This window comes from Somniosus microcephalus, chromosome 9, assembly GCF_052327205.1.
Source record: "Somniosus microcephalus isolate GS21.2 chromosome 9, FLI_Smic_1.0, whole genome shotgun sequence".
In the NCBI taxonomy this organism is placed as follows: domain Eukaryota; kingdom Metazoa; phylum Chordata; class Chondrichthyes; order Squaliformes; family Somniosidae; genus Somniosus; species Somniosus microcephalus.
In genome coordinates, this window is record NC_140995.1 from 219777186 (window position 1) to 219794394 (window position 17209).

General features: G+C 49.1%; 3 non-coding genes across 3 annotated transcripts; all 3 read left to right on the forward strand.

Annotated features, from left to right (window-relative positions):
• Nucleotides 1-4428: 4428 nt before the first annotated feature.
• Nucleotides 4429-4516, forward strand: trnastop-uca (transfer RNA opal suppressor (anticodon UCA)). The gene has a single exon. It is a non-coding gene; the product is annotated as a tRNA-Sec (tRNA).
• A 6006-nt stretch (nucleotides 4517-10522) lies between these two features.
• On the forward strand, nucleotides 10523-10609 carry trnastop-uca (transfer RNA opal suppressor (anticodon UCA)). Its single transcript has one exon. It is a non-coding gene; the product is annotated as a tRNA-Sec (tRNA).
• Nucleotides 10610-16612: 6003 nt separating this feature from the next.
• Nucleotides 16613-16699, forward strand: trnastop-uca (transfer RNA opal suppressor (anticodon UCA)). The gene has a single exon. It is a non-coding gene; the product is annotated as a tRNA-Sec (tRNA).
• The last annotated feature ends 510 nt before the right edge of the window (nucleotides 16700-17209 follow it).

The following is a 17209-nucleotide window of genomic DNA, read 5'->3' on the forward strand; positions in this document are numbered from 1 at the left end:
TGATCCTAACCGCCAATCCACTATGACAGGACTATCTCCTGAATCTAACAGCATTAGACACATGAAAACAGGAGCAGGATCAGGCTACACGGCCCCTGGGCCCGCTCCGCTACCCACAGGGCCATGACCTATCCGAACCTAGACTCATGTCCAAATTCCTGCCCGCTCCCCGTAACCCTTAATTCCCTTTTCTACTAGGAAACTGTCTATTTCTGTTTTAAATTTATGTAATGATGTAGCTTCGACAGCTTTTTGGGGCAGCATATTCCATGGACCTACCACCCTCTGAGTGAAGTAGTTCCTCCTCATCTCAGTTTTGAAAGAGCAGCCCCTTATTCTAAGACTATGCCCCCTAGTTCTAGTTTCACCCATCTGGAACATCCTCCCTGCATCCACCCGATCCAACCCCTTCATAATCTTATATGTTTCAATAAGATCGCCTCTCATTCTTCTGAACTCCAATGAGTAGAGTCCCAATCTACTCAACCTCTCCTCATATGTCCATCCCCTCATCCCCGGGATTAATCGAGTGAACCTTCTTTGTACTGACTCGAGAGCAAGTATGTCCTTTCTTAAGTATGGACACCAAAACTGTATGCAGTATTCCAGGTGCGGTCTCACCAATACCTTGTACAACTGAAGCAATACCTCCCTAGTTTTATATTCTATCCCCCTAGCAATGAAAGCCAACATTCCATTGGCCTTCTTAATCACTTGCTGCACCTGCATACTAACCTTTTGAGTTTCGTGCACCAGGACCCCCAGATCCCTTTGTACTTCAGTACTTTCAAGTTTCTTGCCATTAAGATAATAACTTGCTCTACGATTTTTCCTGCCAAAGTGCATAACCTCACACTTTCCAGTATTGTATTTCATCTGCCAAATCTCTGCCCACTTACTTAGCCTGTCTATGTCCCCTTGCAGGTTTTTTATGTCCTCCTCACTCACTACTTTCCCTCCCATCTTAGTTTCATCTGCAAACTTTGACGTGTTACACTCGGTCCCCTCCTCCAAATCGTTAATATAGATTGTAAAGAGTTGGGGACCCAGCACTGACCCCTGCGGAACACCACTGGTTACTGATTGCCAGTCTGAATATGAACCATTTATCCCAACTCTCTGCCTTCTGTTAGATAGCCAATCCTCTATCCATGCCAGAATATTACCCCCAATCCCGTGATTTTTTATCTTAAGCAATAATCTTTTGTGTGGCACCTTGTCAAATGCCTTTTGGAAGTCTAAATACACTACGTCCACTGGTTCACCTTTATCCACCCTATATGTTACTTCCTCAAAGAACTCCAGCAAATTTGTCAAACATGACTTCCCCTTCATAAAACCATGCTGACTTTGTCTTATTAAATTATGATTATCCAAATGTCCTGTTACTGTCTCCTTAATAATGGACTCCAAAATTTTACCTACCACAGATGTTAGGCTAACCGGTCTATAGTTTCCAGCCTTCTGTCTACTGCCCTTTTTAAATAAGGGTGTTACATTAGCAGTTTTCCAGTCTGCCGGGACCTTTGCTGAGTCCAGGGAGTTTTGGAAGATTATTACCAATGCATCCACAATCCCTACCGCCACTTCCCTCAAAACCCTGGGATGTAAGCCATCAGGTCCAGGTGATTTATCCGCCTTGAGTCCCATTATTTTACCAAGTACTACTTCCTTAGTGATTTTAATCGTATTTAGCTCCCCCCCCCCATAGCCCCCTGCTTGTCAAGTGTTGGGATATTCTTGGTGTCCTCTACTGTAAAGACTGATACAAAATATTCATTCAGTGTTTTTGCCATCTCCATATTTCCCACCATTAATTTCCCGGTCTCATCCTCTAAGGGACCAACATTTACTTTAGCCACCCTTTTTCTTTTTATATAACTATAAAAACTCTTACTATCTGTCTTTATATTTTTTGCTAATTTACTTTCATAATGTATCTTCCCTTTCTTAATCAATCTTTTTGTTATTTTTTGCTGTCTTTTAAAGTTTTCCCAATCCTCTATCCTCCCACTAGATTTGGCTACCTTATATGCCCTTGTTTTTAGTCGAATACTATCCTTAATTTCTTTACTTAGCCACGGATGGCTGTCTTTTCTTTTACACCCTTTTTTTCTCAGTGGAATATACTTTTTTTGGAATTTGTAAAATAACTCCTTAAATGTACACCACTGATCATGTATCGTCTTATCCTTTAACCTATTTTCCCAATCCACTTTACTCAATTCCGCTCTCATACCTTCATAGTCTCCTTTATTCAAGCTTAGCACGCTTGTTTGAGATACAGCCTCCTCACCCTCTAACTGAATATGGAATTCAACCATGTTATGGTCACTCATTCCAAGGGGATCCTTTACTAGGACATTTTTAATTAATCCTGTCTCGTTACACAGGACCAGATCTAAGGTTGCTTGTCCCCTGGTCGGTTCAGTTACATACTGCTCAAGAAACCCATCCCTAATACACTCAATGAACTCATCCTCAAGGCAGCCCTGCCCAATTTGATTCGTCCAATTTATATGATAGTTAAAATCCCCCATAATTATAGACGTTCCCTTATTACAAGCCTCAACTATTTCCTGATTGATACTCCGTCCAACCGAGTTGCGACTGTTCGGAGGCCTATATACTACACCCACTAGTGTTTTTTTCCCCTTATTATTCCTTATCTCCACCCAAACTGTTTCATTATCCTGATCCTTTGACCCAATATCATTTCTCTGTATTACAGTGATTCCTTCCTTTATTAACATAGCCACCCCACCTCCCCTTCCTTCCTGCCTGTCCTTCCTGATTGTTAAATAACCTGCTATGTTTAATTCCCAGGCATTGTCACCCTGCAGCCATGTTTCTGTAATGGCCACAAGATCATACCCATATGTAGCTATTTGTGCCTTTAACTCGTCTATTTTGTTACGAATGCTACGTGCATTCAGATAGAGAACTTTCAAATATGTTTTGTGACACTTAGTTCCTGCTATTGCCCTTTTTATTACTTTACCTTTTACTCCACACCTTCTACCCCTTCCTGACACGCTCTGGTTTTTAATTTCCCCACTGCTACCTAAGTCTATGATCTTCTCTGTTGTCATTTGTATTATTTGCTCTCTGGGAACCTCCCCCCCACTAGTTAGTTAGTTGGTTAACAAAAAGTTATCAATCTCTGATTTAAAATTAACAATTGATCTAGTATCAATTGCCATTTGTGGAAGAGAGTTCCAAACTTCTACCACCCTTTGTGTGTGGAAGTGCTTCCTAATTTCACTCCTGAAAGGTCTGGCTCTAATTTTTAGACTATGCCCCCCAGTCCTAAAATCCCCAACCAGCGGAAATAGTTTCTCTCTATCTACCCTATCTGTTCCCCTTAATATCCTGAAAACTTCAGTCAGATCACCTCTTAACCTTCTAAATTCAAGGGAATACAACCTTAATTTATGTAAACTTTCCTCATAACATAACCCTTGAAGTCCGGGTATCATTCTGGGAAACCTACCCTGCACTCCCTCCAAGGCCAATATCTCCTTCCTGAGGTGCGGTGCCCAGAACTGCTCCCAGTACTCCAGGTGTGGTCTAACCAGGGTTTTGGGATTTCCAGCATGCTGTCCTCTTCTTCTACTGTAAATACTGACACAAAGTAATTATTCAATGTGTCCGCCATTTCCCCATTGTAATTGACAATATCACCACTTGCGGTTTTTAAGGAGCCAACATTGCTCCTGACCACTCTCTTTTTCTTGATGTGACGATAAAAATTATTTGTATTAATTTTGAAATCCCTTGCAAGTTTCTTTTCATGCTCCCTTTTTGTAGCTCTTGCTGTATGTTTTGTAACCCTTTGCTGTTCTTTGTATCTTTCCCATTGGCCAGGATCTGTGCTATTTTTGTTTGCCCTTTCCTTTAGTTTGATTCTGTCCTTTACCTCTTTAGTTGTCCACGGCTGTTTTTTTTGGCAAGTAGATCTCTTGCCCCTCAGGGGTATAAACTGGTTCTGTATCATGTTAAATTTCTTTTTTTAAACATCTTCCACTGATCTTCTGTCATATTACCCAGTGACAGATTTGCCCAGTTTACTGTGGACAGTCTCTGCCTCACCCCATTGAAAGTCGGCCTTACCTAAGTCTAGAATCTTGTATGATTGTTTGTGGAGCTATTTCCCAGGTGTTTGTAACCCAGAATCAGTGGGTTGAAATCTTGCTTTGTGATATTAGTAATGGACATGATAACAACAACAACTTGCATTTATATAGCGCCTTCAACGTAGTAAAACATCCCAAATCGCTTCATAGCTTGACACGAAATTCCATTTTAACTGTTGTGATTTGACGATGTGTCGAATGAATGAGTCAGAGAGAAAAAACAAATCACCACAAGTTAAATGTGATGACCTTGTCAGTGGTTTATATATTGATGGAGTGAGTTAAATACAATGCCTGGATGAGCCTCAGTGGTCTGGGGTGCAGGCTTCAAACCTTGTAGCTGTCTAGCGACAGAGTGGCTCGATTCCACCTTCCAGGCGGTGTTCTTGACTCTCATCTTCAATACAGACTTAAAAAAAATATTCTTTCCACTTAGGCCGGAGTGTGACTGCTCACAATATATACCAACAACGGCTTGTGTTTATTGAGCCTGACAGACACAGAGGGAGGCCATTTGGCCCGTCGTGCCTCTTTGAAAGAGCTGTTCAATTTACTTCTACATCCCCAGCTTCTTCCCAATAACACTGCAAGTAAGTTCTCTTTCAAATAAATGTCCAATTGACTTTTGTAAGTTTGTGTAGGAACAGAGGAACAGGAGCAGGCCGTTCAGCCCCTTGAGCCTGTTTCGTCATTCAATGAGATCATGGCTGATCTGCGATTTAACTCCATATACCCGACCTTGGCCCATATCAGCTTTGGTTAACAAAAAGTTATCAATCTCCGATTTAAAATTAACAATTGATCTAGTATCAATTGCCATTTGTGGAAGAGAGTTCCAAACTTCTACCACTCTTTGTGTGTAGAAGTGTTTCCTAATTTCACTCCTGAAAGGTCTGGCTCTAATTTTTAGACTATGCCCCCTAGTCCTAGAATCCCCAACCAGCGGAAATAGTTTCTCTCTATCTACCCTATCTGTTCCCCTTAATATCCTGAAAACTTCAGTCAGATCACCTCTTAACCTTCTAAATTCTAGGGAATACAACCTTAATTTATGTAAACTTTCCTCATAACATAACCCTTGAAGTCCGGGTATCATTCTGGGAAACCTACACTGCACTCCCTCCAAGGCCAATATATCCTTCCTGAGGTGCGGTGCCCAGAACTGCTCCCAGTACTCCAGGTGTGGTCTAACCAGGGTTTTGGGATTTCCAGCATGCTGTCCTCTTCTTCTCCTGTAAATACTGACGCAAAGTAATTATTCAATGTGTCCGCCATTTCCCCATTGTAATTGACAATATCACCACTTGCGGTTTTTAAGGAGCCAACATTGCTCCTGACCACTCTCTTTTTCTTGATGTGACGATAAAAATTATTTGTATTAATTTTGAAATCCCTTGCAAGTTTCTTTTCATACTCCCTTTTTGTAGCTCTTGCTGTATGTTTTGTGACCCTTTGCTGTTCTTTGTATCTTTCCCATTCGCCAGGATCTGTGCTATTTTTGTATGCCCTTTCCTTTAGTTTTGTGCTGTCCCTTACCTCTTTAGTTGCCCACGGCTGTTTTTTTTGGCAAGTGTGGTAAACCACTGTTTGTATTCCACTGTGTACATGCCTGGACATGCCTCGGCTGACTCCTCCCACAAGTCCTAGTATAAAGGTGACTGCTCCCCAGCCCTTTGTATGTCTGGACCGGTCGACCACTCGAGGCAGACCTTCATTCTTTTGTTAATAAAAGCCTTTAGTTACTCTCTTAACTCTCAGTCTTTTATGAGTAATTGATAGCGCATCAATTTTATTAACAAAATTTTTATAATGGAGAAGATCCTCACACCAGCATGCCTGGACTTAGATCATCGGGAGGCGGACTCATCCACCAAGTTTACTCACTGGCTTAAGTGTTTCGAAAAATTCCTGACCGCCTCTGCAGCAATCAAATCGGACGAGGACAAACTGGATGTCCTGACCTCCAAAGTGAACCACCGAGTGTACTCGGTCATCCAAGACGCGACCTCGTACGCAGACGCTATCAAGCTCCTCAAGGACCAGTACACGCGCCCAGTGAACGAAGTGTACGCCAGGCACCTTCTGGGGAGTCGTAAACAACAACCTGGGGAATCGACCTTGGAATACCTTCAGGCACTGTCTGTGCTTGGCCGGGCCTGTGGTTGTAAGGATGTAAAGGCCGCCGTGTACACAGAGGAACTTATCCGGGACGCTTTTGTAGCGGGCCACAGATCCAATTACACCCGACAGCGACTGTTGGAGCAGAGTGACCTCGACCTCAACAAGGCCTCTGAACTCGCACTATCATTGGATGCAGCCTACCGGGGCATGGATGCCTACTCCTCTGCACCGTGGACGCCGCGGGGAATGACAGCCTGGGACACGGTAGGACCGCCTCATAGCGCCGTGCCACCCCAGCCACACCCCAGCAACGGCCCAACTACCGCAGCAGTGTCCCAAGGCCAGACAGCAGTGCCCCAAGGCCAGAAATGCTACTTCTGTGGCCAGGCAAAACACCCCAGAGCGCGCTGCCCGGCGAAAAACGCGATCTGCTCGGGCTGCGGGAAGAAGGGACACTACGCTAACGTCTGCAGGGACAAAGCCACCCCGAACCCCAGCAGCGCCGCGTGTGGGCCATGCGGGCCGCCATCTTGGGCCTCCCCGGCCATGTGCGAACCACCGGTACAGCAGCCATTTTGGACGCCTCCAGCCACATGGGGATCATGGACGCCGCCATCTTGGACGACAGCCGGAACGCAGCAGGCCCCCAACACCGCCTCATCTGATACCCGCAGCGACACACCGACACCTACGCTGGCATCCGTTACACTGGACCAAGCGAGACCGCACCAGCTGGCCAGTTCCACAATGGACATTAAGGTAAATGGCCACGATACAATCTGCCTTTTTGACTCTGGGAGCACGGAGAGCTTCATCCACCCCGACACGGTGCGGCGTTGCTCTCTCCCAGTCCTGCCTGCGCACCAGCGGATTTCTATGGCTTCCGAGTCCCAGTCGGCGGACATCGGCGGCTACTGCGTAGTGACACTCGTAGTAGACGGGACCGTGTACGATCATTTTAAACTTCTGGTCCTGCCCGACCTCTGCGCTGCCGTCCTGCTGGGGTTAGATTTTCAGTGCCACCTTAAAAGTGTTACGATGGCGTACGGTGGACCCCTACCCCCACTCACAGTCCGCAGCCAGCAGCTCCCAAATTGCCCGCCGCGCGCCAGGTGCAACCTCTCCACACTCAGAGTCACCCCCCCCCCCACTGTTTGCTAACCTCACCCCCGACTGTAAGCCCATCGCCACAAAGAGCAGGCGATACAGTGCCGGGGACAGGGTTTTCATTAAAACCGAAGTGGAGCGGCTCCTGAAGGAAGGGATTATTGAGGGCAGCACCAGCCCCTGGCGAGCCCAGGTTGTGGTCGTTAAGACCGGCGAGAAGCAGCGCCTGGTCATCGACTACAGCCAGACAATAAATCGCTACACCCTGCTGGACGCCTACCCACTCCCCCGCATAGCTGATATGGTCAACCAGATCGCGCAGTACCGCGTCTTCTCGACCATTGACCTGAAATCAGCGTACCACCAGCTCCCTATCCGCCCTGAGGACCGCCAGTATACTGCCTTTGAGGCAAACGGCCGCCTCTACCACTTCCTTAGGGTTCCCTTTGGCGTCACCAACGGGGTCTCCGTCTTCCAAAGGGAGATGGACCGGATGGTAGATCAAAATGCGTTGCAGGCCACTTTCCCATATCTGGACAATGTGACCATCTGCGGCCGTGACTTGCAGGACCATGACGCAAACCTCGAAAAATTCCTCCGCACCGCCCAACTCCTGAACCTGACATATAACAAGGAGAAGTGCATATTCCGCACAAACCGCCTCGCCATCATTGGCTGTGTTGTGGAACACGGAGTCATCGGCCCCGACCCCGACCGGATGCGTCCCCTTATGGAACTCCCACTGCCCCACTGCCTCAAGGCCCTGAAGAGGTGCCTAGGGTTTTTCTCCTATTATGCCCAGTGGGTCCCCTACTATGCGGACAAGGCCCATCCGCTGATCAAGTCCACCTCTTTTCCCTTGGCGGCAGAGGCCCGCTTAGCCTTCCACCGTATCAAGGAAGACATTGCCAAAGCCACCATGCACGCAGTGGACGAATCCATCCCCTTCCAGGTGGAAAGCGACGCGTCCGACTTTGCCCTGGCCGCTACCCTCAATCAGGCGGGGAGACCCGTGGCCTTCTTTTCACGAACCCTCCAAGGCCCGGAGACCAGACACTCCGCTGTTGAGAAGGAGGCCCAGGCGATTGTGGAGGCTGTGCGTCATTGGAGGCACTACCTGGCCGGAAAACGATTTACCCTGCTCACTGACCAACGTTCAGTTGCTTTCATGTTTAACAACAAGCAGAGGGGCAAAATCAAAAATGACAAGATCTTGAGGTGGAGAATCGAACTTTCCACCTACAATTACGAGATCTTGTACCGGCCCGGGAAGCTCAATGAACCCCCGGATGCGCTATCGCGTGGCACCTGCGCCAGCGCGCAGATCGATAGGCTGCGGGCCCTCCACAATGACCTCTGCCACCCGGGGGTCACCAGGTTCTTCCACTTCATCAAGGCCCGCAACCTGCCTTACTCTATTGAGGAGGTCAGGACCATGACCAGGAACTGCCAAGTCTGCGCTGAGTGCAAACCGCACTTTTATAGACCAGACAGGGCCCACCTGATAAAAGCCACTCGCCCCTTCGAGCGCCTGAGCGTTGATTTTAAAGGGCCTCTCCCCTCCTCCGACCGCAATGTGTACTTCCTCAATATTATTGATGAGTACTCCCGTTTCCCGTTCGCCATCCCCTGCCCGGACATGACCAGTGCCACGGTCATTAAATGTCTGAACGACCTCTTCACCCTGTTCGGTTTCCCCAGCTATATCCATAGCGACCGGGGCTCATCGTTTATGAGCGACGAACTCCGTCAGTACCTGCTAACTAGGGGTATTGCCACAAGCAGGACCACCAGTTACAACCCCCGGGGGAACGGACAGGTGGAAAGAGAAAATGCGACAGTTTGGAAGGCCGCCCTGCTAGCCTTAAAGTCTAGGGGCCTTCCAACCTCCCGCTGGCAGGATGTGCTCCCCGATGCGCTCCACTCTATTCGGTCACTGCTCTGCACTGCCACTAACGCCACCCCTCATGAGAAAATGTTTGTCTTCCCAAGGAAGTCCACATCGGGGACATCGCTACCGCCATGGCTGACGTCCCCAGGGCCGGTCCTACTGAGAAGGCACGTGAGGACCCATAAAACGGACCCCCTGGTCGAGAGGGTCGACCTCCTCCACGCCAACCCCCAGTATGCTTACATTGCATACCCGGACGGGCGGGAGGACACAGTCTCCATAAGAGACCTTGCACCCTCGGGGGCCGCAGTAACCCACTACTCACTACCACACCCCGCCACGATCCGATATCCAGCCCCAGCAGACGGCAGGCCTGGGCCCCGCGACCCGCTCGACATCTACGAGGACGACACGCCTGTGCCACAGCCCACGCAGGACTCGACGCCGGAAGCTCCACTACCCCTGCCGTCGCCACGCCGATCACAGCGGCAGACAAGACCTCCGGAGAGACTCCAATACACTAACTTTTAATACACTTCACCCCGCCGGACTCAATTTTAAACAAGGGGTGAATGTGGTAAACCACTGTTTGTATTCCACTGTGTACATGCCTGGACATGCCTCGGCTGACTCCTCCCACAAGTCCTAGTATAAAGGTGACTGCTCCCCAGCCCTTTGTATTTCTGGACCGGTCGACCACTCGAGGCAGACCTTCATTCTTTTGTTAATAAAAGCCTTTAGTTACTCTCTTAACTCTCAGTCTTTTATGAGTAATTGATAGCGCATCAGCAAGTAGAGCTCTTGCCCCTCAGGGGTATAAATTAGTTCTGTGGCATGTTAAATTTCTTTTTTTAAACATCTTCCACTGATCTTCTGTCATATTACCCAGTGACAGATTTGCCCAGTTTACTGTGGACAGTCTCTGCCTCATCCCATTGAAAGCCGGCCTTACCTATGTCTAGAATCTTGTATGATTGTTTGTGGAGCTATTTCCCAGTTGTTTGTAACCCAGAATCAGTGGGTTGAAATCTTGCTTTGTGATATTAGTAATGGACATGATAACAACAACAACTTGCATTTATATAGCGCCTTCAACGTAGTAAAACATCCCAAATCGCTTCATAGCTTGACACGAAATTCCATTTTAACTGTTGTGATTTGACGATGTGTCGAATGAATGAGTCAGAGAGAAAAAACAAATCACCACAGGTTAAATGTGATGACCTTGTCAGTGGTTTATATATTGATGGAGTGAGTTAAGTACAATGTCTGGATGAACCTCAGTGGTCTGGGGTGCAGGCTTCAAACCTGTAGCTGTCTAGCGACAGAGTGGCTCGATTCCACCTTCCAGGCGGTGTTCTTGACTCTCATCTTCAATACAGACTTTATAAAAATATTCTTTGCATTTAGGCCGGAGTGTGACTGCTCACAATATATACCAACAGCGGCTTGTGTTTATTGAGCCTTACAGACACAGAGGGAGGCCATTTGGCCCGTCGCGCCTCTTTGAAAGAGCTGTTCAATTTACTTCCACATCCCCAACTTCTTCCCAATAACACTGCAAGTAAGTTCTCTTTCAAATAAATGTCCAATTGATTTTGTAAGCTTGTGTAGGAGCAGGAGCAGGCCGTTCAGCCCCTTGAGCCTGTTTCGTCATTCAATGAAATCATGGCTGATCTGCGATTTAACTCCATATACCCGACCTTGGCCCATATCCCTTAATAGCTTTGGTTAACAAAAAGTTATCAATCTCCGATTTAAAATTAACAATTGATCTAGTATCAATTGCCATTTGTGGAAGAGAGTTCCAAACTTCTACCACCCTTTGTGTGTAGAAGTGCTTCCTAATTTCACTCCTGAAAGGTCTGGCTCTAATTTTTAGACTATGCCCCCTAGTCCTAGAATCCCCAACCAGCGGAAATAGTTTCTCTCTATCTACCCTATCTGTTCCCATTAATATCCTGAAAACTTCAGTCAGATCTCCTCTTAACCTTCTAAATTCAAGGGAATACAACCTTAATTTATGTAAACTTTCCTCATAACATAACCCTTGAAGTCCGGGTATCATTCTGGGAAACCTACACTGCACTCCCTCCAAGGCCAATATATCCTTCCTGAGGTGCGGTGCCCAGAACTGCTCCCAGTACTCCAGGTGTGGTCTAACCAGGGTTTTGGGATTTCCAGCATGCTGTCCTCTTCTTCTACTGTAAATACTGACGCAAAGTAATTATTCAATGTGTCCGCCATTTCCCCATTGTAATTGACAATATCACCACTTGCGGTTTTTAAGGAGCCAACATTGCTCCTGACCACTCTCTTTTTCTTGATGTGACGATAAAAATTATTTGTATTAATTTTGAAATCCCTTGCAAGTTTCTTTTCATACTCCCTTTTTGTAGCTCTTGCTGTATGTTTTGTAACCCTTTGCTGTTCTTTGTATCTTTCCCATTGGCCAGGATCTGTGCTATTTTTGTATGCCCTTTCCTTTAGTTTTGTGCTGTCCCTTACCTCTTTAGTTGCCCACGGCTGTTTTTTTTGGCAAGTGTGGTAAACCACTGTTTGTATTCCACTGTGTACATGCCTGGACATGCCTCGGCTGACTCCTCCCACAAGTCCTAGTATAAAGGTGACTGCTCCCCAGCCCTTTGTATGTCTGGACCGGTCGACCACTCGAGGCAGACCTTCATTCTTTTGTTAATAAAAGCCTTTAGTTACTCTCTTAACTCTCAGTCTTTTATGAGTAATTGATAGCGCATCAATTTTATTAACAAAATTTTTATAATGGAGAAGATCCTCACACCAGCATGCCTGGACTTAGATCATCGGGAGGCGGACTCATCCACCAAGTTTACTCACTGGCTTAAGTGTTTCGAAAAATTCCTGACCGCCTCCGCAGCAATCAAATCGGACGAGGACAAACTGGATGTCCTGACCTCCAAAGTGAACCACCGAGTGTACTCGGTCATCCAAGACGCGACCTCGTACGCGGACGCTATCAAGCTCCTCAAGGACCAGTACACGCGCCCAGTGAACGAAGTGTACGCCAGGCACCTTCTGGGGAGTCGTAAACAACAACCTGGGGAATCGACCTTGGAATACCTTCAGGCACTGTCTGTGCTTGGCCGGGCCTGTGGTTGTAAGGATGTAAAGGCCGCCGTGTACACAGAGGAACTTATCCGGGACGCTTTTGTAGCGGGCCACAGATCCAATTACACCCGACAGCGACTGTTGGAGCAGAGTGACCTCGACCTCAACAAGGCCTCTGAACTCGCACTATCATTGGATGCAGCCTACCGGGGCATGGATGCCTACTCCTCTGCACCGTGGACGCCGCGGGGAATGACAGCCTGGGACACGGTAGGACCGCCTCATAGCGCCGTGCCACCCCAGCCACACCCCAGCAACGGCCCAACTACCGCAGCAGTGTCCCAAGGCCAGACAGCAGTGCCCCAAGGCCAGAAATGCTACTTCTGTGGCCAGGCAAAACACCCCAGAGCGCGCTGCCCGGCGAAAAACGCGATCTGCTCGGGCTGCGGGAAGAAGGGACACTACGCTAACGTCTGCAGGGCCAAAGCCACCCCGAACCCCAGCAGCGCCGCGTGTGGGCCATGCGGGCCGCCATCTTGGGCCTCCCCGGCCATGTGCGAACCACCGGTACAGCAGCCATTTTGGACGCCTCCAGCCACATGGGGATCATGGACGCCGCCATCTTGGACGACAGCCGGAACGCAGCAGGCCCCCAACACCGCCTCATCTGATACCCGCAGCGACACACCGACCCCTACGCTGGCATCCGTTACACTGGACCAAGCGAGACCGCACCAGCTGGCCAGTTCCACAATGGACATTAAGGTAAATGGCCACGATACAATCTGCCTTTTTGACTCTGGGAGCACGGAGAGCTTCATCCACCCCGACACGGTGCGGCGTTGCTCTCTCCCAGTCCTGCCTGCGCACCAGCGGATTTCTATGGCTTCCGAGTCCCAGTCGGCGGACATCGGCGGCTACTGCGTAGTGACACTCGTAGTAGACGGGACCGTGTACGATCATTTTAAACTTCTGGTCCTGCCCGACCTCTGCGCTGCCGTCCTGCTGGGGTTAGATTTTCAGTGCCACCTTAAAAGTGTTACGATGGCGTACGGTGGACCCCTACCCCCACTCACAGTCCGCAGCCAGCAGTTCCCAAATTGCCCGCCGCGCACCAGGTGCAACCTCTCCACACTCAGAGTCACCCCCCCCCAACTGTTTGCTAACCTCACCCCCGACTGTAAGCCCATCGCCACAAAGAGCAGGCGATACAGTGCCGGGGACAGGGTTTTCATTAAAACCGAAGTGGAGCGGCTCCTGAAGGAAGGGATTATTGAGGGCAGCACCAGCCCCTGGCGAGCCCAGGTTGTGGTCGTTAAGACCGGCGAGAAGCAGCGCCTGGTCATCGACTACAGCCAGACAATAAATCGCTACACCCTGCTGGACGCCTACCCACTCCCCCGCATAGCTGATATGGTCAACCAGATCGCGCAGTACCGCGTCTTCTCGACCATTGACCTGAAATCAGCGTACCACCAGCTCCCTATCCGCCCTGAGGACCGCCAGTATACTGCCTTTGAGGCAAACGGCCGCCTCTACCACTTCCTTAGGGTTCCCTTTGGCGTCACCAACGGGGTCTCCGTCTTCCAAAGGGAGATGGACCGGATGGTAGATCAAAATGCGTTGCAGGCCACTTTCCCATATCTGGACAATGTGACCATCTGCGGCCGTGACTTGCAGGACCATGACGCAAACCTCGAAAAATTCCTCCGCACCGCCCAACTCCTGAACCTGACATATAACAAGGAGAAGTGCATATTCCGCACAAACCGCCTCGCCATCCTTGGCTGTGTTGTGGAACACGGAGTCATCGGCCCCGACCCCGACCGGATGCGTCCCCTTATGGAACTCCCACTGCCCCACTGCCTCAAGGCCCTGAAGAGGTGCCTAGGGTTTTTCTCCTATTATGCCCAGTGGGTCCCCTACTATGCGGACAAGGCCCATCCGCTGATCAAGTCCACCTCTTTTCCCTTGACGGCAGAGGCCCGCTTAGCCTTCCACCGTATCAAGGAAGACATTGCCAAAGCCACCATGCACGCAGTGGACGAATCCATCCCCTTCCAGGTGGAAAGCGACGCGTCCGACTTTGCCCTGGCCGCTACCCTCAATCAGGCGGGGAGACCCGTGGCCTTCTTTTCACGAACCCTCCAAGGCCCGGAGACCAGACACTCCGCTGTTGAGAAGGAGGCCCAGGCGATTGTGGAGGCTGTGCGTCATTGGAGGCACTACCTGGCCGGAAAACGATTTACCCTGCTCACTGACCAACGTTCAGTTGCTTTCATGTTTAACAACAAGCAGAGGGGCAAAATCAAAAATGACAAGATCTTGAGGTGGAGAATCGAACTTTCCACCTACAATTACGAGATCTTGTACCGGCCCGGGAAGCTCAATGAACCCCCGGATGCGCTATCGCGTGGCACCTGCGCCAGCGCGCAGATCGATAGGCTGCGGGCCCTCCACAATGACCTCTGCCACCCGGGGGTCACCAGGTTCTTCCACTTCATCAAGGCCCGCAACCTGCCTTACTCTATTGAGGAGGTCAGGACCATGACCAGGAACTGCCAAGTCTGCGCTGAGTGCAAACCGCACTTTTATAGACCAGACAGGGCCCACCTGATAAAAGCCACTCGCCCCTTCGAGCGCCTGAGCGTTGATTTTAAAGGGCCTCTCCCCTCCTCCGACCGCAATGTGTACTTCCTCAATATTATTGATGAGTACTCCCGTTTCCCGTTCGCCATCCCCTGCCCGGACATGACCAGTGCCACGGTCATTAAATGTCTGAACGACCTCTTCACCCTGTTCGGTTTCCCCAGCTATATCCATAGCGACCGGGGCTCATCGTTTATGAGCGACGAACTCCGTCAGTACCTGCTAACTAGGGGTATTGCCACAAGCAGGACCACCAGTTACAACCCCCGGGGGAACGGACAGGTGGAAAGAGAAAATGCGACAGTTTGGAAGGCCGCCCTGCTAGCCTTAAAGTCTAGGGGCCTTCCAACCTCCCGCTGGCAGGATGTGCTCCCCGATGCGCTCCACTCTATTCGGTCACTGCTCTGCACTGCCACTAACGCCACCCCTCATGAGAAAATGTTTGTCTTCCCAAGGAAGTCCACATCGGGGACATCGCTACCGCCATGGCTGACGTCCCCAGGGCCGGTCCTACTGAGAAGGCACGTGAGGACCCATAAAACGGACCCCCTGGTCGAGAGGGTCGACCTCCTCCACGCCAACCCCCAGTATGCTTACATTGCATACCCGGACGGGCGGGAGGACACAGTCTCCATAAGAGACCTTGCACCCTCGGGGGCCGCAGTAACCCACTACTCACTACCACACCCCGCCACGATCCGATATCCAGCCCCAGCAGACGGCAGGCCTGGGCCCCGCGACCCGCTCGACATCTACGAGGACGACACGCCTGTGCCACAGCCCACGCAGGACTCGACGCCGGAAGCTCCACTACCCCTGCCGTCGCCACGCCGATCACAGCGGCAGACAAGACCTCCGGAGAGACTCCAATACACTAACTTTTAATACACTTCACCCCGCCGGACTCAATTTTAAACAAGGGGTGAATGTGGTAAACCACTGTTTGTATTCCACTGTGTACATGCCTGGACATGCCTCGGCTGACTCCTCCCACAAGTCCTAGTATGAAGGTGACTGCTCCCCAGCCCTTTGTATTTCTGGACCGGTCGACCACTCGAGGCAGACCTTCATTCTTTTGTTAATAAAAGCCTTTAGTTACTCTCTTAACTCTCAGTCTTTTATGAGTAATTGATAGCGCATCAGCAAGTAGAGCTCTTGCCCCTCAGGGGTATAAACTAGTTCTGTGGCATGTTAAATTTCTTTTTTTAAACATCTTCCACTGATCTTCTGTCATATTACCCAGTGACAGATTTGCCCAGTTTACTGTGGACAGTCTCTGCCTCATCCCATTGAAAGCCGGCCTTACCTATGTCTAGAATCTTGTATGATTGTTTGTGGAGCTATTTCCCAGTTGTTTGTAACCCAGAATCAGTGGGTTGAAATCTTGCTTTGTGATATTAGTAATGGACATGATAACAACAACAACTTGCATTTATATAGCGCCTTCAACGTAGTAAAACATCCCAAATCGCTTCATAGCTTGACACGAAATTCCATTTTAACTGTTGTGATTTGACGATGTGTCGAATGAATGAGTCAGAGAGAAAAAACAAATCACCACAGGTTAAATGTGATGACCTTGTCAGTGGTTTATATATTGATGGAGTGAGTTAAGTACAATGTCTGGATGAACCTCAGTGGTCTGGGGTGCAGGCTTCAAACCTGTAGCTGTCTAGCGACAGAGTGGCTCGATTCCACCTTCCAGGCGGTGTTCTTGACTCTCATCTTCAATACAGACTTTATAAAAATATTCTTTGCATTTAGGCCGGAGTGTGACTGCTCACAATATATACCAACAGCGGCTTGTGTTTATTGAGCCTTACAGACACAGAGGGAGGCCATTTGGCCCGTCGCGCCTCTTTGAAAGAGCTGTTCAATTTACTTCCACATCCCCAACTTCTTCCCAATAACACTGCAAGTAAGTTCTCTTTCAAATAAATGTCCAATTGATTTTGTAAGCTTGTGTAGGAGCAGAGGAACATAGGAACAGGAGCAGGCCGTTCAGCCCCTTCAGCCTGTTACGTCATTCAATGAGATCATGGCTGATCTGCGATTTAACTCCATATACCCGACCTTGGCCCAGATCCCTTAATAGCTTTGGTTAACAAAAAGTTATCAATCTCCGATTTAAAATTAACAATTGATCTAGTATCAATTGCCATTTGTGGAAGAGAGTTCCAAACTTCTACCACCCTTTGTGTGTAGAAGTGCTTCCTAA